A 25,606-nucleotide genomic window follows, 5' to 3' on the forward strand; every position below is an offset into this window, starting at 1 on the left:
GACAAGACTGCAAATGGTGGCAGTGGCAGCTGGTCAGAAGACCAGCCGCCACAGCTGCTGCCGCTGCAGCCACCACCGGAGCCGCCGCCGCCCGGAAGATCCACCCCAGGTAAGTCTCATCCCGGGGGGGATCTGCGGGGGGGCGGGGGGGTGGCAGGCCGTTCCACCACAGATTTCAGGGGGCCGAATGCACTGTCATTTGGCCTCACCGAGATCTGTGGCGGAATTCTCTGCCATCCCTAATGGAGGGGGCACCACTATTCCAGTGACTTGGGGCAGAAGGAGATACCGCAGGAGGAGGGGGTTGGGACATCAAAGTAGAATGAGCCACAGGTATTTATACACTGTTCCCCTTCTACCCCCCTCGTCTAGCTCTCATGTAGCTGGTAGCTCTTCCACTTTGCCCTCCTGTCTTGTGGTGCTGCTATTTAATGCTAGATCGGTCTGTAATAAGATTGCAGTCATTCACGATTTAATCGTGGATGAGAGGGCTGACCTGGCGTGTATTACTGAGACATGGGTGGGTGAGCTGGGTGGAGTCAACCTGACTCAGCTCTGCCCACCTGGGTACTCAGTGCAGCACCAACATAGGTTGGAGGGCTGGGGGCAGGGGAGTTGCCGTGGTTCATAGAACTTCCATGTCTGTCACCAGGAGACCACTCCACCTTGGAGTGGGCCTTGAGGGGTTGCACCTGGTGTTGGGCCATAGAGATAGATTGGGGATGCTGCTGGTGTACCACCCACCCTGCTGCCCAGCATCCTCCCTGACTGAGCTGGCGGAGGCAGTCGCAAGTGTGGTGTTGGAGGAACCCAGGACGGTGGTTCTGGGTGACTTCAACTTCCATGCTGAGGCTGTCTCTGGAGTTCCAGCTCAGGACTTCATGGCCTCCATGACAACCATGGGCTGTCTCAGTATGTCATTGGCCCAACTCATGAAGCAGGGCACACCCTTGATTTGGTTTTTGCTGCAACTTGTGAGATGGGTAGTCTGAAGATTGGGGGGCTCCAAGTAACCCCATTGTCATGGTCAGACCATTTCCTGGTGAGATTTGAACTTACGACGTTACTCTCCTCCCATGGGGGTGGAGGACCTATTCGGATGGTCCGCCCCAGGAGACTGATGGAATCCAGTGGATTTCTGAATGCTCTTGGGGATTTTCCAGTGGAGAGAGCTGGTGATCCAGCCGAGGCCCTAGCCTCACTGTGGAATAGTGAGATGTGGAGGGCCATCGACTTGATTGCACCTGAATGCCCTCTCCGGCACTTTGGAGCCCATTCTGCTCCCTGGTATACTGGGGAACTGTGGTCAATGAAACAGGCTGGACGTCGGCTAGAGCGCAAATGGCACAAGACTTGAAGTGAAGATGACCGACCACGCTCTAGAGTGCATAATCGTGCCTGTTGCATGGCAGTGCGGGCAGCAAAGAAGGTTTATTTTGCTGCTTCCATTGCGTCCTCAAGTAACTGTCCAGTGGAGCTCTTCCAGGTGATCCAGCGGTTGTTAACATCTTCCCCAGTAAATGGGGCCCTGGCCCCGTCGAGGACCTGCTGTGACCATTTTGCATTGCACTCTGAGGACAAAAACACTTCTCTCCGCAGCGACCTTGATGCTGTTGTTAGTGCAGTACCAGTTGAGGTATCTGATGCCATCATCTGCCCGATTTTGTGGGATCAGTTCCAGTTGTTACGGCCTGATGATGTGGACAAGATGCTTGCAATAATGCAACCAACCACATGCCCTCTTGATCCCTGTCCCTCCTGGCTAATAAAAGCTAGCCAAGGGGGTATGACAGGTTGGGTCCAGGGAGTGATAAATGCTTCCCTATGGGAAGTGGTGATCCCTGCTGTCCTTAAGGAGGCAGTAGTGTGGCCACTCCTGAAGAAGCCCACTCTGGACCCAATGGTATTAGATAACTACCGCCCAGTCGCAAATACCCCTTTTCTAGGGAAGGTACTTGAGAGGGTCGTGGCAGACCAACTGCAGGCACTCTTGGAGGATACTGATTATCTAGACTCATTTCAGTCTGGGTTTCGTCCTGGTTACAGGACTGAATCAGCCTTGGTCGCCCTGATGGATGACCTTTATCGAGAGACAGACAGGGGGAGTGCAACCCTGTTAATTCTGCTCAATCTCTCATCGGCTTTTGATACCATTGACCATGGTATCTTCCTGGATTGACTCCGTGGGATGGGTATTGGAGGCACTGTGCTACAGTGGTTCTGGTCCTACCTACGGGGTCGATTTCAGAGAGTAACATTGGGTGACTATTCTTCAGCCCCTTGGGAATTGAGCTGTGGGGTGCTGCAGGCTACCATCTTGTCCCCAATGTTGTTCAACAACTATATGAAGCTGCTGGGAGCAGTCATTAGGGGATTTGGAGCTAAATGCCATCAGTATGCTGATGACACGCAGCTCTATCTCCCTGTGACATCTGAATCAGGAGAGGCTGTGCAAGTCCTGAATCAGTGCCTAGTCTCAGTAATGGGCTGGATGAGGGCCAATAAACTGAGGCTGAATCCTGGCAAGATGGAAGTCCTGTGGGTGAGTGGTTCCCGGGTCCGAGAGATAGGCTCATTGCCCATTCTGGATGGGGTTGCACTCCCTCTGAAAGATCAGGTCCATAGTCCGGGGGTACTCCTAGATCTATAATTGTCGCTGGAGGCCCAAGTGGTCGCGGCGGCTCGGAGTGCCTTTTACCAGCTTCAGCCAGCCTCTCCTGGACAGGGATAGCTTGACCATGGTGGTACAGGCATTAGTAACCTCAAGACTGGATTACTACAATGCGCTCTATGTGGGGCTGCCCTTCAGGCTGGTCCAGAAGCTGGAGCTAGTGCAGAATGCAGCAGCTCGGCTGTTGTTGGGAGATGCCCCTTTTCAGCATGTAAATCCTTTGCTGACAGAACTGCACTGGCTTGCTATTCACTACTGGGCCAGGTTTAAGGTATTAGTACTAGTGTACAAAGCTCTAAACAACTTGGGACCAGGACACCTGAGAGAGCTCCTCCTTCCTTACCAACCTGCCCGGTCACTGAGGTCATTAGAGGGCATGTTACTGGTGGTTCCACATGGACCCATGGCCCGGTTGGAGTCCACTAGGAAAAAAGTCTTCAGTGTTGTGGCCCCCTTCCTGTGGAATTCCCTACCTTTAGAAGTCAGGCAGGCGCCAACATTGTGTTCCTTCTGGCACCTCCTGAAGACGTTGTTCTTTCAAGAGGCCTTCCTTGCATGACCAGCCATGGTTTGTTAAACTCCACTTAGTTGGGGTTTGTCTTTTTTTAAAAATGTTTTAACTCTTTTAACCATTGTTTTATTCTTTTATCATGTTGTTCACCACTCCAAAACCTTCTGATGAGGAACGGTATATAAATATTGTAAATAAAAATAAATAAATATGTCCAGGGGCCATTTTTGCCTTCCTGGATTCATAGAATCATAGAATAGTAGGGTTGGAAGGGGCCTATAAGACCACTGAGTCCAACCTCCTGCTCAGTGCAGGAATCCAAGTCAGAGCATCCCTGATAGATGGCTGTCCAGCTTCGTCTTGAATGCCTCCAGTGTGGGAGAGCCCACCACCTCCCTAGGTAATTGGTTCTATTGTCGTATTGCTCTACTAGTCAGGAAGTTTTTCCTGATGTTCAGCCGGAATCTGGCTTCCTGTAACTTGAGCCCATTATTCCTGTCCTGCACTCTGGGATGATCGAGAAGAGATGCTAGCCTTCCTTTCTGTGACAGCCTTTCAAGTACTTGAAGAGCGCTATCCTATTTCCCCTCAGTCGTCTCTTCTCCAGGCTAAACATGCCCAGTTCTTTCAGTCTCTCCTCAGAGAGCTTTGTTTCCAGTCCCTTGATCATCTTCATTGCCCTCCTCTGAACCCTCCCCAGTTTGTCTACATCCTTCTTAAAGTGTGGTGCCCAGAACTGGACACAGTACTCAAGATGAGGCAAGATTCTCCGCAGGCCACACCCCTTGGGATACTGACCCTTTTCCTACACCTACTATCTTGCCGCCAAACATCAGCAACAAACTGCTAAGGCAGCCTAAAGCAGCCACATCTCGTTTTGAAGTGAGATTTGACCATTTAAGGCTTCCATAGCAGTAGCAAATTTTCAGTGACAAACTGGTGATGTTTTTGCTTCAGCAAATTCTGGCAGCGTGGCAGCAGCAGGGGACAATGTGGGCTGTGGGAGGGTTGGCAAGGGCCACTTGCAGCCCATGGGTGATGTGTTACCCACCCCTGCCATAAAAAGCAGAGGAGGTGAGTATCCAAAGTAAGTCACAAAGGAGAGAAACAAGTTCTCAGGATGCAAAAATAGGTTTATTAACAAGAAGCCCTTTTTTTTTTTTACACGTTTCGGCCTGTCCCTTATTCTGAGGCCTTCTTCAGGGGCTGTGACAATAATAATAAGATACAAATGATACAACACATAATAATAAAACTTTTCCCCCCCAAAATGGTTAATAGAACACATTGCCACAAGGGCCCATGCATATATTATTTAAAAACCATGTAAAACCTGCCATAATGCTAAGATATAACATAAATTCTTACTTACTAGATAAAAGTGTTTGCAGAGTTTCTCATAGCAAACAGATTAATCTACTGGCAACTGAAAAATGTATTTTTCAAATTCTATCTTATACTCTTGGCCCATTTTTCTTCCTTTTCTGGGGTCTACCATGTTAGAGCCCATGTGTTTCCCTGTTAATGTGATTAAGTCAAAGTCTCCTAACTGGCCTGTGCTGCTGTAGCTAGGGGGTGTTTGCAAATCACCTATAGGCCACAGAAGTGGTAAAAATTCTAGATCTTCATTTAAACCACATAGAGACAGAATTTTTAGTCTCAACATCCACTCCATTTCCCTTTTTAACAGATGTTTTGTCATCTTTTGTGCTAAGCTTATACAGTGCCCAAAATTTCAGATCTGTAAGAGAATGTTGTTGTTCGGTGAAATGGCTACACAGAACTAATGGCTTGATGTTCTTAATGTTACTCCGTTGTTCTCCTATCCAGCTTTTTAGGGATCTTGTTGTTTTCCCCACATAAATCTTGGGGTATTTACACTGGATGGCATAGACTACAAAGTTACTGCTGCAGATGGTAAAATGTTTCAAAATATATTTCTTTTGGTTGGAGGGATTTTCTTTGACTTTGGAAGTGTACCTGCAGTACAGTATACACATGGGTGGTGACCCCTAGGTATGGTAGCACCTGGTAAAATATTGGACAAACTTGTGTCAGGCTCCTTAAATTCACTTCTTATCAGCACATTTCTAATATTCCTGCTTCTTTCGAAGGAGACCAATGGTTTTTCCTGGCACCCTGAGATGTGCTGAATTATGTACCATGTTTTCTTAGGCTTCCTTGCAAATTGTTGGTGACATAATCAGATGTTAAACTACAGTTAATCCAGTCTGAGGATGTTCTATTATATCCTAAAAGCTCAGCCTGTGGTCTTTTTTCAGCCTTTAGGAAGCCCTGTGTTCTTACAGAATTAGGGTATCCTCTTTCCCTTAAATGCATAGGCAATGTCTGTGACTCCTGTCCGAAATCTGATCTGTTGGAACAGTTGCATTTGAGTCTTAAAAACTCTCCATGTGGGAGGTTGTTTCTTAGGAGCTGGGATGGGAGCTGTCACATTTTAAATAAGTACGAACATCTGTGGACTTTGTATGAATGGACATAAGAAGTTGTTCTCCCTCCTTTCTCACTTTTAAATCTAAAAAGTGGACTTCCAGGGTGTTAAATAGAGTATCATGTTTGAAGTTTTCATCTTTACCCATGCTATGAATTGCTGTAGTTCCTCCTTGCTCCCTCACCAAATGGAGAATACATCATCAGTATACCTCAGCCATGCCAAAAGTTTTGTTACATATTGACCCTCTGGTGAAAAAAGTTCCTTCTCATATTCTGCCAAGTACAAATTGGGCACCTTTGGGGCAATGGAACAGCCCATGGCAACCCCCTTGATTTGGCAGTAAAACCTGTTTGTTGAATTGGAAATAATTCTGGCAATGAGCGATTTTGGCAAGGGAGAGAAGGAAATGGGTAGGAGGATGTTTTTCTGCTCTCCTATCTAGTGCATGTGGTATAACTTTTAGGGCATCTTTTTGAGGTATATTGGTGTATAATGATCTTACATATATGGTGATCAGAATATCCCTCTCCTATTTATTCATGGATTTGATTTTGTTAATGAGGTGTTAGAAGTATGAAGGGGTTTAGAAAGTAGTCCAAATGAGGGAGTGGTTCCAACACTGAGTTGCATCCCAACACTATGGGTCTGCCTGGAGTGGGGATCACTCCCTTTTGGATTTTTGGCAGGGTATAAAATACAAGGATTCTGGGTTACCTGTATCACCTGTATTCTCCTTCAGTTATATATCTCAGGCTTAATCCCTCATCCAGGGTGTCTTGTATCTCCCTGGCAATATCAGTAGTGGAATCACCTTAACGTATCATATATGATACCATATCTGCTAGCTGTTGAAGGATCCTTTTTTATAGTCTGCGCTGTCCTGAATTACAGTGGCTCCCCTGTTGTCTGCTTCTTTTATAACTATGGAGGAGTCCTGTGCTAAATCAAGTAGAATTTTTCTTTCTTCATGCTTGATGTTGTTCCAAGGACAGGCTGTTGCTTTCTCTATCTTTTCAAGGTCTTGTAAAGCAAGTCTTTCAAAGACTTGTATTGCCGGATCCACTTGTTGGTTGCTGGGCTTCTTGTTAATAAACATATTTTTGCATTCTAAGAACTTGTTTCTCTCCTTTGTGACCCACCCCTGCCATCAACCATACATTGGGATGACCTACAAATCCAAATCTACATCTGAGTTAGTACAGGACAAGAATTCTAATAACCCAGTTTGGTGGAGGGAGAGAAAGAACCTGAGATTTAAAATATGTGAATGTGGGATAAACTGACAGATTTACCTCTATCTAGCCTACTACCTGTACCTAGATTGCAGTCTTCATCAGTTAGCCTAGTTATTTCATCTGAAACTTCATCATTGTGTTGCTGTACTTGTGAGAGCTCCTTCAACATACACAAGCAATTGTCATTGACAGGAGAAGCTCATTCATGATATCACTATATAAATGAGAGTTGGGCAACTTATAGCTCTCCTGATCTTTTGGTTTACAACTCCCATCTGCCCTAGCCAGCATAGCCAATGGTGAGAGGTTATGGAAGCTGTAGGCTGAAACATCTGGAGGGCTACAAGTTGCCCAACCCTGACTTAAATGGATGATCAATGTTTCATCCAGGTGCTTACTCTGTCATTTAATATTTATCTAGAGTTGCTCATAAGAGCAACCCTTGACTTAAAGGCTTCATTATTGTGTAAAACCATTGCTAGAGAAACCTAAACCTTGAATTCCTGCTCCTCACACTAATCAACATCATCATGATCTAGGCAAGTTTCTCTTTGCATGTCATTTTTCACCATTCCACAATAATTTACTAGGGATGGCGGAGAAATCCGCCACAGACTCCAATGAGGCTGGATTCTTTAGAATCCACCCCCCCTGAGTCCGTGGCGGAATGGACTACTCCCCCCCACCCGAAATCCTCCCTGGACGGACACTACCTGCTGCCAGCCGGTCCATCCAGGTCCATCCACTGCCGTCTGTCCGCTGCCCCGGACTGCGGATGCAAATGGCATCTGGCGTAGCCGACGCCCGACACCATTTGCGTCCGCAGCCCTGCAGCAGACGGAAGTCCAGCTGTGGACAGGCCTGGCCAGCAGCTCTGCAGACTTGCCATGGAGCAGAGCCGCCCAGGGAGGATTCCAGGGGGAGGGGCGGAACGCCTCCCCCTCCCCCGCGGACGCCCTGGAACGGGGTGAGTATTTCGTACACCCCTATAATTTATAGATGCTAGCCTTGATCTAGTTTGCTGATCTAATTGAGCCATGGCTCTTTAATGAATTGCCAGGTGGTAAGGCTCTTAAAGAATATTTGAACAAATACAGTACCTTATAGTCCATTTGTTCTGAACAGTTGAAAACATAGACCATCATTCCAAGAGAATGGCCTAAGTCCTTGGTGGTTTCTGTTTTCCCCATTCCTGCAGGACCGGACAGTGCACCACTCATAGCCAAGTGAAGAGACTGTGTCAATGTAATATAGCATCGGTAGGAAACAGAAACATATTCATGTGCCTTTGGAGAAGCTACAGAAGAAATGTGTTAGAATCTAGCCATCACTCTGTGCAGATGAGCACATTGGGTTGTATCCAATATTAGATCTACTTAGAGCAGACCCATTGAAATGAATGGAATTTAAGTTAGACTAACATTGGATACAATCTGTTGGTTGCAATGTACAGATGGCTCATATTTGAATATTATTAGTAAAGCAACTGCCAGTGCCATATTGTATCATTCTCAGATCCACCCAAATACTGTTTTCTTTCTCAGAGGTTTCAAAATAATAAGCACTAGAAGAAGAGGAAAACACATGAGAAGAACAAATACAAAAGAGAGGTTTTACCCAGCAGGATAAATTTACAAAGTAGGGTCATAATTACTCCAAAGTAGTCTATGCTTTCTCTTGGTTTTGCTTTAATAAGCCCAAGACATGAAATTGCCATTAATTCCCAGGAGCAATGAAGGTTTCAGGAACATGACTAACCCTTGATCAAACCACTCTTAACAGTCTGGGTTTCCAGCAATCTAGGCCAGATCTACACGGCAATTGAAAGTGAAGCACTTTCATGTTTAATGCGGGTTTTCATGAAATTGTCTTTGGTCCGTCAAGGGACACACATAACCAGAAAAGCAGAGCATACAGTACCTTAAATGCATGTTCACAGGTCACACTGCATGTCAGTCCTCCTTACTTTGGGGTCATCTGGGCAGAGTCCTGGCTGGCACTTGCACTGAACATCATCAAGACGTAGATGCTTCTGAGCAAAGGAGAGGCTTGTTCCCCACCCCTCTCCATGCTCCTCTGCCCAGGGAAGTTTGGAAGCACTGAATTAAGCCCCCCGCCCCAGTTTAACCCCACACCTCTCCCTTCTCATCCACCATCAGGCTATTGTGAAAGGTTAAAGATTAAAACTGTGCTTTTATGAATGGAGATAACAGGCTGCATTCTATGAATGAGTCAAGTCCCTAATGGGAAAGCAGCCCTGGGGCAGGGGGAAGGGGCTCCGATTTTCTCAATGGCGGTGCGGAGGGCAGACTGTTCAAGGAGTTGGTGGGGAGGACTGGCGGTGATGGCAGAACAGCAGCTCCTTATGGCACCCCTTCACACACACACACACCCTTTGGCTCGCTTTCTCTCCTCTACTCCTTACATGTGAGCAGACCTAGCAGGCTATTCTCCCAACTCCTCTCCCCCGACCCCTCATTGCTGTGCAGAGAAAAAGGCAGCTGAGGAGAGGCAGAGGCAGCGGGCTACTGCCAGTGGCAGAAAATAAAGAAATGGGGAGGGGGGGAAGTGACGGCTGCACCCCTTGACCAAAGGTCACAGCCAGACACACCCCTAGGCATGCCCAGCATGCAGGACTTAATTCAGGTGAATGGGGCACACTGCATCTGAAGCGCACAGGAGCCATATTTAAGAGAAAACTCTCTGGAAAAGACCCTGATGCTGGGAAAGATTGAAGGCAAAAGGAGAAGGGGACGGCAGAGGATGAGATGGCGAGATAGCATCACCGATGCAATGAATATGGACTTGAGCACAGTCCAGGAGACAGCGGAGGACAGGAAGGCCTGGCGTGCTGTGGTCCCTGGGGTCACGAAGAGTTGGACACGACTGAACGACAACAACAACAACTTGCTAAAACGACTTTCAGAAAATGCATATTTCAGCGGGGGAAGCAGCGGGGTGGTCACAATGTCATGTGTCCTGAACAACCCTGAAGTGCTTTCCCTCTGCAGTAAAACACACGTGTAGATTGGCTCATAGTGTAAGGTACCAGGTTTGGGGTCTGTGAAGGAATGCCCTGTATATAATGGTTATGGTTATGTAATGTTTACTTTGTGTGGCCTCTGTGAGGCATTAATGTATCTGAGTAGGCCTGAGATCTTGTTTTGTTACTGTCACAGGCCTGTGAACTAGTTGCTTAAGGATGTTCTGAAGTGGGAGAGAGACAATTGCTTTGAATATTGTTAGATTTGCTGGAGATTCTAGCTAGGTGGAAAAGAGCGGTTGAGAAACAACTGTTATGGCATAACAGTTGATAGTTAGGAGTGGAGTTAGTCTGTAGTAGAGGCAGGGAAAAGGTCTGCTGGTTGGTGTGTGGTATTTTAGAAGTACCAGAAGAAAGCTGAAAAGAAAGTGAATAGCTAAGGCCTGAGTGTCCTTCTCTGTAGATAACCATATGTGGCTGGGGAAGATCAGTTGTAGGGAGCAGGTGGCTGTATTGTGCCAGGAGGCTGCCCTAAGTTCTTGCCAGAAGGTTATACAAGCACACAGTTAAAAACCCAGAGAAATTGTCCAAGCAGCTAGACATACAACAGTAAGAGCTTTGGGGTCAGAGGAAGACTGTATCCAGAAGCTGGACCTGGTTGGCTGGGGTGGAGGATTAGGGAATTTGGCCTGAGGTAAAAGAAGTCATTAGAGGCTTGTAGCAGCAACAGTATCTCTTGTTGCTAAGCAGTCTTTTGAAACCACAAAAGTAAATTAGTAATCCCTGATATACAAAATATCCCTTTAATAAATTCCTTGTTTAATAGTTCATCTTGTCTCTAGCGTAGGTGCCTATCTCACACCTAAGCCTCTTATACCAAGACACTAGGAGATTTTAAAGCATTCTGACGGTATTGGGGCAGCGGAAAAGGGTCACCTTGTGGAACTCTGACTTATAGTGGCAGAGAGTTCCTTAGGTCCTGAAATATAAGGATTTGCTATAAATAAGAAAACTCATAGGTGGGATTGCCTGGTGAAGAAGCAGTTCCCCATAAGTGGTGGCAGTGCTGGGGAGAGGAAATCCTCCATAGGGTCTGAATTATACTTCAGGACACATGCTCCAACAATAGTAAGGGAGTTCCCAGGAGCAGCCGTTTGTTCTGCATCAGCAAGCCTGATAGCAGCAATTCCAGTGAGGACTGCACCGAGACCCTTGCTAATCAAATGGACTAGCAGGAGCAGTGCTAGTCCATCAGAGGGATGTGATGGACATGATTTCGGCATGAATGCCTCCAATTTATTTTATTTATTTATTTACAGAAGTTTAAACTATATCTATAGTTTAAACTTCCTCTATATCTAAAAAGATCCCCAACCGGTGAACAGTGAAAACAAAAAGAATAAAAATACAAAACAATAAAAACATTGAAAATCAAGTTATACAATAAGACCATGACTGGTTATCCAGGGATAAATTGTTTAAACAAAAAATGTCTTTAGCAAACGCTGAAAACAAAGCAACGTTGGTGCCTGCCTCATGTGGCAGTGGTTTACGGCTGCAAATGTTACAACACTTGATCTAGCAACAACAAGCCTTGATCTAGCACCACGAAAAAGCAGTATGAGCAAGAAACACATAGCAGACTCATTCATTCATGTGTTTAGTCTTTATATCTCTCAAGGACTACTATATGTGCATCTCCCAATGAATTATTACCACCTGGGTTACTGATATTCATAGTACTTTTAAATGGAGGGATTTTTGAGTGTCAGGTGTACTGACTCATAGCCCCTGACACACACATTCCACAAAGTGACCATGATGATCTCCAACTTGATCACTGCTTGTCCAAACACCTGTTTGGAGTCCTGCTCACATCATTGGTGGTCCAAATACCTGTTCAGAGAAGCATAGTGTTGGAATTTCCTTTGGAACCCTCCCAACAGGTAGCATTCAGTTCCAGCGGTGAGAACTGTCCCTGAAACGGATTACGGATCTGTCATTAATAGTGTAGAAACTCAAACAAGCTGGCTGTAAAGTTTGCTTACCCCCGCCCCATACACTTCTATTCTAATCTCATGCAACAAGCTTGGCATGTGGTTAGTTCACTTCAACCATGCTTCATGAAAAAACAACAACTAAGTTTATCTGTGCTGGTGTCCATGTTGATCGCTGCTAGTCCAAACAGCTGGTCTGAGCCACACAGGATAGGAATATAGGAAGCTGCCCTATACTGAGTCAGATCGTTGGTCCATCTAGCTCAGTATTGTCAACAGTGACTGGTAGCGGCTCTCCAGGGTGTCAGGCAGGATTCTTTCATAACCCTACCTGGAGATGCCAGGGATCGAACCTGGGACCTTCTGCATGCCAAGCAGGGGCTCTGTTACTGTGCTACTGCCCCTCCCATGGTGGAGTTGCTACTATAAGGTAGCAAAGTACAAAAAAACCTCTCATCAACACCCCTCCCCCCAGTTTGTAACTCCTTGTGGAGCTCCTCACCTATTGGGGAAGTTACTGCTTAAGCAAACCCAAGTAGCATTAATTCTACTCACTGTACAATACAATAGTGCTAAACACCAACTGAGAATTTGATATTTTTGGAGTTTTCCCCTAAGTAAGAGTTCCACACATATTAACTTTCAACACCATTTTTTTCTTTCCAAAGCCTCTCCCTCAACCATTTATTTAGCCGTAGTTAAGACAGCTTCCTAGGCTACCTGCCACTGGCATTGTACATCAGCTTGTAGAAATTGCTTCTACTATTTACCATCACCACCCTGCAGTCTTTCATCTGTCATTCTAGAGGGCCTCCCTTGGTCTATCCTGCTTTCTCTAAATCCTCTTCTTCCTCATTAGTCTTCTCCTCCACCCTTGATCTTCAGTTCCTTTACCTTTGTGATTGTCTTTTGTGTGTTCTCTGATATCTTTGACTTCCAGAAAACCTTTTCCCTTAGCGTTATGGTACTTTTGCTTTCTTCCGTGACCATCTCCACATGATCCTCTAACCTACAATACTTATTATTATTATTACTGTATACCTGCTCTCCTTGTACTTTGCTAGTAGGTCTGCCTCCATTGGCTTCTGAAGGAGTGGGCTCTTTCCTTTGTCCTTTCCTGATCATGATGCTCTACATTTTTTCCCCTTAAACTCCACAAGGTGTCCTCCTTCGTTTGTTCTGGCATTGCCTCCTCCAGCACACTGATCCTATGGCTTTACTGAGATATAATTGATCGTGTCACTGTCTGCCCATTTGGCGGAATAGGAAAGTGGCCAGCCTTTCCTATCATTTTTTTTAACCAGCTGTTTCTGTCATGTACAAGAATGTTATTGTTCCTTTCAAAACTTCTAAAGTTATGCACACAAAAAGGCATGGGGAAGGATACATGGGGGATTCAGTTACAACTAGGTGGACAGCTTCATCGTTAAAAGGAAAATGGTCCCTAGCATTTTGGGATGTGCCCAAACATATTATAAAGAAGGGGGGGAGTCTTTTTCCTAATGCACAACTTTGAAAGATGCATGGGACATTATTTCTTTTATGCATTTTTATTGCATGTGGGGAATGCTATTTTTTGGCAATTATGGACATGTAACTTCCCTGCCTATACTCCAGGGTGGTATGAAGTAGGCCATGAAGAAGGTGCAAAACTCCTCACATGAATGTTGGTGGTTAAGAGGGTGCCTCCCAGTTGCTTCTTTGCTTTTTCTCTTATGATCTGCCAAAAGAAGAGGTCGGTGAAGCTTGAACAAGGCATTATACTGAAATGCGCAGCTGTGCAGTCCCGTGAAAGTGGGGGTGCAAAACTTCAGTGGCTGTTTTATATTTGAGGGACTCTGCTGTGTCTTTCCATCCCTTTTTAGGTAAAAAGTGGGTGCTTTGTGCTCCTTCATTTCCACAGCATCAGTTCGTCATTCCCCAGCCAGAGACTCTCACGATGGTTCACACTCACAAGTGTGAGCTCTACGTGCCTAGCCATCACTGCAAAATGGTGCCCGGAGCAATGCTGTTCCTCCCCCAAGACCCCCCGCCCAGCCCTTGTGTACTGAATCCAAAAGCAACCATTGCAAAGATATGAAGCTGCAAAAATGTGCAAAAGTGTGATTAAATAAATGATAAGGTCCCTCTTTGCCTCTGTAACTGCACCACTGTGAAGGGGTGGGGGAGCAAAGGGGCATCACAGGGTGATGCAGGCACTATGCATGCCTACAACACTCCCACTGTAAGATGTGAAGTCAGTTCAGGGAAGGAACAGTTGGCCTGCAACTGTGGGGGAACCTGCAGCAAACCCCCCAAATTGCAGTAAAACAACTGCCTGGAACTCCGCTTTTTCCCAGTGAAAACCACGGATGGCTGCGAAGCCGTGACTACATCATCTATCACGAGGGACCTCAACTTGCACCTGCCCTGGACGCTTGATGGTAATTGGATACTATAATTCCATTTGTATTTTAGTTTTTTTTTATATTGTAAATCTAAAGAATTATACTTAAGATTTACAATTTGAATTGTGATGAAAATCTGAGTGGTAACACTGTTTGCTCTTGTGCTTGATATGTCAAAGCATACAATGACTGATAACACACTTGTTTATTAGGAGGACAGATTTGGAGGGGAAGGTTATCCCCAAATTTTTAGCAAATAAATGGATTCAAGCCAAAATACTACAAGAGATGGTTTCTTGATATGACAAATGGATTTGGAGGCAAAGCAAATGAGTAACAACCTACCATGGAAGAAAACACCTAATCATTGCTTACCTTCATGGTAGTTTGGTACTCACTTCCTCAATACCAACTGTTCCTTGTTATCTTCTTAGAATCATAGAATCATAGAATAGTAGGGTTGGAAGGGCCTACAAGGCCATCGAATCCAACCCCCTGCTCAATGCAGAAATCTAAGTCAGAGCATTCCTGACAGATGGCTGTCTAGCCTCGTCTTGAATGCTTCCAGTGTGGGAGAGCCCACCACCTCCCTAGGGAATTGGTTCCATTGTTGTATTGCTCTAACAGTCAGGAAGTTTTTCCTGATGTTCAACTGGAATCTGGCTTCCTGTAACTTGAGCCCATGATTCCGTGTCCTGCACTCTGGGATAATTGAGAAGAGATGCTGGCCTTCCTCTCTGTGACAACCTTTCAAGTACTTCAAGAGCGCTATCATATCTCCTCTCAGTCTTTTCTTCTCAAGGCTAAACATGCCCAGTTCTTTCAGTCTCTCTTCATAGAGGTTTGGCAGGAGTGCCCGAGCGGCCTCTTTCAGTACACTCCAATAGCCAACTCAAGACACAGACAAAAGGATTCTTTTCAAGGCTTTAATCGTTTTACAACTTAATGACTCTTTCAGATGCTAATCACCAGCGACTAAGCAATGAACAGCAAAGTAGCCTATGCTCCGAGTAGGCAGTTGATCCCCGTTTGAAGGAGAATCACTTGAAGACCCTGAACCTATGGGCTAGGGAGAGATCCTCCCTCTATCCCTTGGGTCCACGGGAGGCGGCCGGTGCTTGCGTGCCAAACGGGCGCTACGCCTCCTTTCCGCGCCCTCCATCGCTCATCGCTCCCTACGTCTGCGTCGAGCATCTAGCAAGCCTCCCTCCCGCTTTTTCTCACTGCTAGGATCACTATCTATCTCAGGAATGCTGGCAGGAGGAATCTCTGCCAGCTGCTGTGCCTGTGAGGGTTGAGCTGGCTCCTCACCCACGGATTGCTGATCCTCCTCAGAATCAGAACTGCTCTGGGGTTCTATCGGCTCAGTTTCCACCCTGACAGGCTTTGTTTCCAGTCCCCTGATCATCTTTGTTGCCCTCCTCTGAACCCTCTCCAGTTTGTCTGCATCCTTCTTAAAGTGTGGTGCCCAGAACTGGACACAGTCCTACAGGTGAGGCCTACCCAGTGCTGAGTAGAGGGGAATTAGTACTTCCCGGGATTTGGAAGCTATGCTTCTATTAATGCAGCCCCAAATAGCATTTGCCTTTTTTGAAGCCACATCACATTGCTGGCTCATATTCAGCTTGTGATCGACAACAGTTCCAAGATCCTTCTCGCTTGTAGTGTTGTTGAGCCATGTATCCCCCATCTTGTAACTGTGCATTTGGTTTCTTTTTCCTAGGTGCAGAACTTGGCATTTATCCCTATTAAATGTAGGGATGTACGAAAGTTCCGCCACGGATCTCGGGGAGGCCGAATGCCAGAGCATTCGGCCACCCGAAATCGGTGGTGGAATGCCCCCCCCCCCCGGGACAGGACTTACCTTAGGCGGATCTTCCTGGAGGCGGCGGCTCCGGTAGTGGCTCCGGCGGCGGTTTGGCGGCGGTGGCCGGTCTTCTGACCGGCTGCTACCGCTGCCATTTCCAGGTAAAACAAAAACAAAAACATGTGATAGGCTACGTAAAGATTTACGTAGCCTATCACATCTAGATTTTTTAAAAACACCGTGATAGGCTACGTAAATGTTTATGTAGCCTATCACGGCTGACTTAAAACAAACGCGCATACGCAAATGGCGGCGCCCATGGGCGCCATTTGCTTAGTCTACGTAAACATTTACATAGACTAAGACGGCGAAAATAAGGGGAACGCAAATAGCGTAGACGCTACGCAATTTGCGTTCCCCTTATTTTCGCTGTCTTAGTCTACGTAAATGTTTACGTAGACTAAGACATGCCAAAATAAGGAACGCAAATGGCGGCGCCCATGGGTGCCGCCATTTGCGTACGCGCGTTGTTGTTGGTTTTTTTACTCAGCCGTGATAGGCTACGTAAACGTTTACGTAGCCTATCACGGCTGACTGCAGGGACGCAAACAGCGGCGGCTATGGCCGCCTCCATTTGCGTCCCTGCTAGCCAGTGGCCGGATGTCCGGCTGCTGGCGGAGCCGGCCGGTGGCTCCGCAGAATCCCTGCGGAGCAGAGGCAGCCGGCCATTATTCCGGGGGGGGGAGGAATGGAGCGCCTCCCCCCTGGCCAGGATTCCGGGGGGAGGGACGGAACGCCTCCCCCCCAGCATCAGCATAATCCGCGGAAAGGTAAGTACCTTTCCTACATCCCCAATTAAATGTTATTCTGTTTTTTTCTGCCCAGTGCTCCAGTCTATCAAGATCACTTTGAATTTTGTTTCTGTCTTCCAAAGGATTAGCTATCCCGCCCAATTTTGTGTCATCTGCAAATTTGATCAGCGTTCCCTGCACCTCCTCCTCCAAGTTATTAATAAAAATGTTGAAGAGCACTGGGCCCAGGACTGAGCCCTGCGGTACCCCACTCGTTACCTCTCCCCAGTTTGAGAAGGTCCCATTGATAAGCACTCTTTGAGTCCGATTCTGTAGCCAACTGTGGATCCACTGGATCGTTGTTTCATCTAGCCCACTTTGAGCTAGTTTGCTCATCAGGACATCATGGGGCACTTTGTCGAAAGCTTTGCTGAAGTCGAGGTATATGATGTCTACAGCATTCCCACGGTCCACAAGGGAGGTTACTTGATCAAAAAATGAGATCAGATTCGTCTGGCAGGATTTGTTCTTGACAAATCCATGTTGGCTTCGAGTAATCATTGCATTGTTTTCAAGGTGCTTCCAGATGGATTGCTTTATCATCTGCTCCAGAATTTTCCCAGGGATTGATGTCAGACTGACTGGTTTGTAGTTCCCAGGTTCCTCCTTTTTACCCTTTTTGAAGATAGCGACAACATTAACCCTCCTCTAGTCATCTGGCACTTCACCTGTCCTCCATGATTTCTCAAAGAGAATAGACAGCGGTTCTGAGAGTTCTTCTGCCAGTTCCTTTATTACTCTAGGATGCAGTTCATCTGGCCCTGGAGATTTGAACTCATTCAAAGTCATTAGGTGTTCCTTGACCATATGCCTATCGATCTCAAGCTGCAATCCTGTCCCTTCAGCCTGTACTTCACCTTTGCCAGGCGGGTCATAGACCCTCTTTTAGGAGAAGACTGAGCCAAAGGAGGAATTGAGCACCTCTGCCTTTTCTTTGTCATCTGTTATCATTTTGCCATCCTTATTTAATAGCCGAATAACCATTTCTTTCCTCTGCCTTTTACTATGCACGAAGCTAAAGAAAGCCTTTTTGTTGCTTTTAGCATCCCTTGCTAACCTCAACTCATTCTCAGCTTTAGCCTTCCTGACTCTATCCCTGCAATTCTGTGCTACCTGCCTGTACTCTTCCTTTGTTACTTGGCCTTCTTTCCACTTCCTATATGTGTCATTTTTTTGTTTTCAGGTCATCTCTAAGCTTTTTGTGAAGCCACATTGGCTTCTTCTGTTAACTTCCACCTTTTCTTCTTGTTGGAATTGTTTGTAATTCTGCCTTGAGAATTTCCTTTTTTAAAAGCTCCCATCCATCTTGGACTCCTTTTCTCGTTAGAGTCACTTGCCATGGGACCTTACTGATCATTGTTCTGAGTTTATTAAAATCAGCTTTCCTAAAATCCAGGGTACGCGTTTGACTACACTCAGCTTTTGTTTCCCTTAGAACCAAGAACTGAAGTCTTGAAGACCATGAAGACATGGTCGCTTTCCCCCAGAGTTCCTGTAACTGCTACTTGATCCACGGAGTCATCTCTGTTGGTTAGGATCAAGTCAAGGATAGCCAATCCTCTAGTTCCTTCCTCTACTTTCTGTAGGAGGAAGTGATCCGCCACACGTCAGGAATTTCCTGGAGGGGCCATGTTTTGCAGAATTTGTCTCCCAACAAATATCGGGGAAATTGAAGTCCCCCATTACTACTACATCATGCTTCCTTAAAACATTGGCTATTTGCTTTTCAAAAGTTTCATCCTCGTCTTCTCCTTGATTGGGTGGCCGGTAGTAGGCTCTGACCACCAGGTTCCTTTTATTCTTTGCTCCATTTATTTTGATGCAGATGCTCTCGATGGGGCTACCAAGCTCATCCTCCTGTATTTCTGTGCAGAGATATGTATTTTTCACATACAGTGCAACCCCACCTCCCATTCTGTTCCTCCTGTTCTTTTTGAACAAGTTATATCCTTCAATTGCTGTATTCCAGTCATGGGAGTCATCCCACCAAGTCTCAGTTATACCTATCAAGTCATAATTTCCCTCTTGTATTAAGAGTTCAAGGTCATTCTGTTTGTTTCCTATACTCTGGTATATAGACATCTGGTATACTATACATTAGTATATAGACATCGAAGACCATGTGCTTCATAGTCTGGCTTTCTTCCTACATGTGTCTGAAAACTATTATTGGGCACTATTAGAGCTGTTCTCTCCATTGCAGTGCATGAGCCTACATCCATTGTTACCCCCAACTTTACATCTCCCTTCCCCGTAGGATTCAGTTTAAAGCCCTCCTGATGAAGTTCTTCATGCTGTGGCCAAACACATTCTTCCCATCCTTTGTGAGGTGTAACCCGTCCCTTGCCAACAGCCCATCTTCCAGGAAGTATAGCCCATGGTCCCAGAATCCAAATCTCTCTTGTCGGCACCACCTTCATAGCCAGTCATTCACCCGAAGTATTTTTCGTTCCCTTTTTATCCCTCTTCTAACTACTGGAAGGATGTCCATCTGGGCCCCAAAGTTCTTGAGTTTCCTTCCCAAAGCTTCAAAGTCTGATGTGATTTCTTTGTAGCTCCGCTTGGCGGTATCATTTGTTCCCACATGGATGAGAAGAAAGGGATACCTGTCAGTGGGCTTTATAAGCTGCAGGCAACCTTTCAGTCACATCTCTAATCCATCCTCCCAGGAGACAACATACCTGGCGAGTCCACGGGTCTTCGCAACATACTTGGGTCTCGATCCCACGCAGCAAGGAGTCTCCCGCTACTACCACTCTTCTCTTCTTCTTGTTGTAGGCCTTGGTTTCATTGCCTCTGTTTGACTGACTTTCAGCCTCTTGCTCACTCTCATGTAGGTTCCCTGTGATTCTTCCTCTGCAGGCTGTCCTCCAGTCTCATCTGCAAGTACCTGGAATCGGTTCCACAGCCCCACTGCTTCCACTTTCTTCATGGTCCCTTCTCCAAACAGAGGCTGACAAATGACCTAGGAGGGTTCGGGCAGCAAAGACAGCATACAGTGATGCCATATAATGATGCCATATGATGATTTCAGTCTCACTAGCAGCAGGAAGACATACACTCATCATTTTAACATGATTTAAACATGACCTATAAAGTGACACACCCAAATTGAAAATCACAGTGGTTTACTTGCCTTTTAAAAACAACAAACATTTTCATGTTTGCAAGCCTGAAGTCCAGTCATCTGGGGTCGTGTCTAATTTTAGCCAACTATGATGGGACTCGGATCTCCCAAGTTATGAACACTTAGGAATATTTGTTTCCTGCAATTCTCCAATGATTGTAAGGCAGACTCACTGATCTCCAGCTATCACTTCTATTCACCTGTTCCTTTGGGAAAGTTCCCAAACTCCCACAAGCTTTCCACACCATCCAACTACAAGCCGAACAGGTGCCTAAAGTGCCCATAAAATCTTGCTCACATGATGCTGATCAAGAGGCAACAGCTTGATCAAGGGTTGGTCCATGCATTGGCTTGGATCCTGAACTGCATTTCCATAAACAAAAGGGCTCCTTCTCTAAACGAAAAGGACTCCAATTCAGTGGAGGCTCCCATTGGCAAAAGGGGGGAAATTTTCACTCATTCCCACTTCCCCCTGGAGCCCTTGCACTACTTCCCATGCTGTTCTGGAGGATCCCCTAACCCCCTGAAGCAGATTTGGAAGGCATAGGGAGCTCCAAGGGGAAGGGGGAATCAGCAGAAATTGACTCCCCCCTCCCCGGCCCCTTTCCACTAGCAGGAACTTTAGGATCCCAGTCATTATTTTTATCTGTATGGTTTCTCCTTCATGCACCACCATAACGGCTCATTATGTCATTCTTCCATATCACATTAAATAGTTCCAGGCTAGCATCAGCTGCTGCACGTAGCAAAAAGTGCTACTTTCTGAAGACCCTGCATGCCAGGTGGAAGAACATAATGATGTGTCCAGTTAGAGATGGACGAATCTGTCAATTTCAGTTTCTCATTTTTCCAATCTTACATTCAGTTCATCCCAAACATTGAGAATTTCTCCAGCCTTCAGTTCCCTTCATCCCAAATTTAAGAATGTTTTTAAAAGTTTGCATGAAAATTCATCAGCATTTTTGTGGATAATTCTAATACATGCAGTTACGTTTTTGTCTAATATACATATTTTTGCAAGCCATTTTCCTAATACAATGTATATTTGAATGCTATTTTCCCCAATATATGCAGTTTTTGTATGAGTGTTTTGATTGGAGAAGTCAAATGCAAAATTCAGAGAACTGCGAATGTCAAAGGATGAGTTTCAGTTCACACAGTGCAAAATTAAAATGTGAACTGAAGGAATTTCTCCCCCATATATCCATAGTATGTGGTATGTTGGAAGCATCCACTGTGCAGAGTCTGTTTCAAGCCTGATAAAGCTCCCTTGAGTGCCATTTTTCCTGGTCACAGGATTAATCTTGGAGAGTATCATTTTCAGAGATCTCTGCAGGCACTATTAGAAATACTGACCCCTGAAGTAGGCCCATATATACAATTCAGGGCTGAAATGCATAGGGCTACTCCTTGGGATAAAATGGCATATATATTTTTAACATCCGGAGACTTCATCTCTTTATTCCATTGTTCTTTAAAAGCCTCAGTTGGGGCTAAGTTGTATGCTTTGGTCCCATTGGCCACAGCCTACCTGCAGCCTCTGCAAAAAAGATAAAGAAAGCATCTGCTGTGGCTAGGCTGGTCAATCGGCTCCTCTTTAGAGCTCCTTGGTTGTGCCCTGCCCTGCCCCCTGCATTCTGTCTCCTTTCCACATGATATAAAGTGGTGCCAGGGCCAGCATCAAGGGTAGGCATGATTGGGCACCTGCCAAGGGACCATGCCCTAGCAGGGGCCCACTGACAAGAGCCTCCTTGTCTGAGTTGCTCCTCTTCACAATTGCAACCTGCCTCTCACTCTGGCCCAGATAACAGTAGGGGTGAGAAGAAGGAGCAGTAGATGCCACAGCCTGCTTACTCACTGGCTCTCTGTCTGTCAAGCAAGCAAGCGGTAACAATGATGAGAAAGAGGATGACGAGCAAGAGCAGCTGGTGATAATGACAGTGGAAAAGTAGGCACACTGAGGGAGGGGGCCCATTGAGGGTGACTTGCCCAAATGCCCTCAAAAACCTGGAGATGGCACAGAATGGTGCAGCTAGGTAATTCTAGGCCCTGGACCAAATGGTCTTATGGGGGCAAGCTTTAGATTAGAACAACAACAAAACTGTTTGCCAACCCCAATTTAAAATAAATACTCTGAGCATGTGCAGTTTTGCATTTTAAGGTCACTTAAATCATAGCGACATCATGCCTACAGGAACAAAATGGAGTTTGCTCCTGCTACCCTGATGCCCTCATCACCTGCCACTTTCTGGGTGGTAATTTGGGGGTCCTCCGGGCTGGGGGCCACCAAGGTCCAGTCCTAGCTGCACCACTGATGATATAAAAGATGTTCAATCCTATCTTTGGCAAACTAATCTTGCTCACTTCTTAGAATTCGCTTTCCTGCTTGATCTTAATTGCAAACTGTCATTAATAGGAATTCCATATTTTCATGCCACTCAGCAGCCTGATTATTAAAGTGCTTATTTGGTGCATTAAAAAAAAAAACCCTCTCCCCGCCCCGCTTCAAAAGCACATGGCTCCACACCAGGCTTGCCATGCCTCAAATGCAGAAGAATCATCATCACCATCATAATAGCGTGGCAGCTGTGCATCTTCCTACAAGCCAGGGAAAGTTAGTCCCGCATATAGCCGACACACCTCAGCTACTGTCTGCCATCTGCCTCGTTAGCGGGCAGACAGCCGCAAGAGACGGAGACAGCTGCTCCCGACAATGCGGAAAACATCAGTACTTCCTTAAAGGCTTTGGCAATGTGGATAAACAATTTCAGCGGAAAGAATATTTAAAATTGCTGCAAATTTTCCCTTCCAACTGCTATTATGCATCGCACCACAACAAAATGATTATGTTCCAGCAGAAAGGGATTTTTGTTCAGCAACTGTTAAGAGTTCTGCACAGTTGTTGGGGTTGTTTTCTTTTACAGAATGCCAGTCAACAAGGCTTTGTGCTCGACAAAGAGCTTTCATTACGTGCACAAATAATTAACAGTGCAATCCTATGCGGGGCTATTCAGAAGTCAGTCCCATTGCGTTCACTGGGACTTACTCCCAGGAAAGGGGAATAGGAGCGTAGCTTAAAGGATTTACTTTCTTTTATATTTTTAAGTAAAACGTACATTTTATTCATGGTGACAAGCTACTCTGGACCAATATTGGATCCTATTTCCAATATTAGAAAAGTCCAAGTAAATCCTTTATTTTAAGAAAGGATGCCAACACATTTTTTAAAAAATGCAATCATCCCCCCCCCCAATATTCAGGCTGCTGCTAAATTGCTGAATCGCACTATTTTATTCATATATTAAAACATGTCTTATTTTAATGGACAAATGATGAAGCAAGCCAAAACCCAGAAAAACCTTTGAGTGGATGGACAGTAGAGCTCTATCATCTTCCTCTTTTAAAACTGCCCCCTTCAACAATTTCAGATGTAGTATAGTCCTCACCTGTCAGTAAGAGGTGTAATTACAAGCTTAGGACTGTTCTCAAGATATTCATAAGCATACTGAAACCGAGCATCGCAAATGTTGACAAAACACTTGTTTTGATCTTCACCCATCTGTGGCGCAACTGTGATAGCCAGGAAATGCTTGTCCATTAGAAACCTCAATTAAAAACAAAACGGAATTATCTTTGCTATTCACTCACTGCAAGGAGGTGGAAATGCCAGGTTTTTAAATTAAGTCTACCCTACACCAACCCAGTCTACTGTAGGGATGGACAACACTGTCAATTTTGGTTTTTCTCAGTTTCGAATTTTTCCAGTCATAAGTTTGGTTCATCTCAGACTTTGAGAATTTCTCCAGTCTTAAATTTGTTTCATCCTGAACTTGCGGAATTTTGTTTTGTTTCCATGAAAATGCATGAGCATTTTTGTGCACATTCCTCCTCCTACATGTATTTTTCATGCATTTTTGCCTTATATACACTTTTTTTTTGGCAAGCAATTTTTCTAATATAATGTGTTTTTGAATATTATTTCCCCTTATATACCCATTTTGCATGATTTTTTTTTTTTACTGGAGAACTCCTTTGCAAAATTTGGAGAAGTGTGAATATTGAAGGATAACTGAGTTTTGGTTCTCATAGTGGTTTGAAAGTGTGAAATGAGTTATGTTCATCTTAAAATGTGAACAGAATGAATTACTTCCCCACCCCTACACCATGATGCAATATCATTATACTGTATGATGTAGGTAGAGTTCCGTCAAAATGATCTTTTCTTGCCACAGCTGCATGTAAACTCAACACCATCCTTCATTTGTAAGCACATTTCTCCAATTGCTAAGCAATCCCTCACAGCATTGCATTACCTCTGCCTTTAGGGAGAGGAGCTTCCCAGCATCAAAGATGACTGCACCCCTTGCTAATCTACAACAGACTCAGCCTAACCAGGCCATTGAGATGTAATCAACCCCCAAAAAGTGTATGTGTGGGGGAGATATTAATAGATTAATAGATTTTAACCTACATTAATAGATATTCCAGGATATCCTCTATTTCCTCACACAGTGCAGTTAAACTATGGAATTTGTTACCACAAGATGTAGTGATGACCACCAACTTGTATGAGTTTAAAAGGGGATTAGACAAATTCCTGGAGGAGAAGGCTGTCAATGGTTACTAGTCCTGATAGCTATGTGCTACCTCCAGTATCAGAGGCAGTATGCCTACAACTCCAGCTGCTGGGGAACATGGGTGGGAGGGTGCTGTTGCGCTCATGCCCTGCTTGTGGACTTCCCATGGACAACTGGTTGGCCGCTGTGTGAACAGAGTGCTGGACTAGATGGGCCCTCAGTCTGATCCAGCAGGGCTCTCCTTATGAGGCTGCAGTCCAGACAGCCCTTTTCTCTTCTCTCTGGTCACAACAGCTTCTGGCTGGTTGTACTCTGCTTTTCAAACTCCCGTGAATTTCAAAAGCAGCTTATCAAGTGGTATGCAGGGCCACAATAAAAGGGGAAGGTGGGGAAAGGCTCCTGCTGCACACATAGAGCTTACTGTTTGGAGCCCTCTGGCCTACAGATAATGCTGATAGATAGGGAAGCTTCTTGACCTCACAATCAGCAACCAAGGCAAAGACAATGACACATTTTGCATTCTTTGCATACATTTATTGGATATTCAGTGTACTTCATACAGCAGCAGCCAATTGGGCATATGACTGATAAAGTTCAGGTACCTCTCTTCCACGTCATGTCTTATACACCAAATACCATTTCTACACAGGAATAGTCATGTTTTATCCTGGGAAAAACTCCCAGTCCTTTCTTAAAGCCAAACTACACAGAATGTTTATTACATTGTGCAAGACGCCAACTGGTGGCACCTTGCAGAGCTGCAGTCTAAACTGCTCAGCCCTATTTGAGTCCTATGACTCTGGCCCGCTTGCACTGGCTGCCTATATGCTTCCAAGCTCAATTCAAGGTGCTGGTTTTAACCTATGAAGCCCTACATGGCTTGACAGTCTGCCTCTCCGAAAATGAACCTACCCGTATGCTACGTTCAGCATCTAAGGGCCTCCTCTGAGTGCCTCTTCCAAGGGAAGCTCAGAAGGCAGCAATGAGGGAGAGGGCCTTTTCAGT

The 25,606-nt window shown here is 45.5% G+C and overlaps 1 pseudogene; it reads right to left on the bottom strand.

The window, feature by feature from the left end:
• The window catches only part of LOC146358527 (dynein axonemal heavy chain 11-like), a 320,580-nt pseudogene that overhangs the window by 252,555 nt on the left and 42,419 nt on the right, over window positions 1-25,606 (bottom strand).

This window comes from Heloderma suspectum, chromosome 1, assembly GCF_057233095.1.
Source record: "Heloderma suspectum isolate Gila_16-S chromosome 1, 16-S_ref, whole genome shotgun sequence".
Classification (NCBI taxonomy): Eukaryota; Metazoa; Chordata; class Lepidosauria; order Squamata; family Helodermatidae; genus Heloderma; species Heloderma suspectum.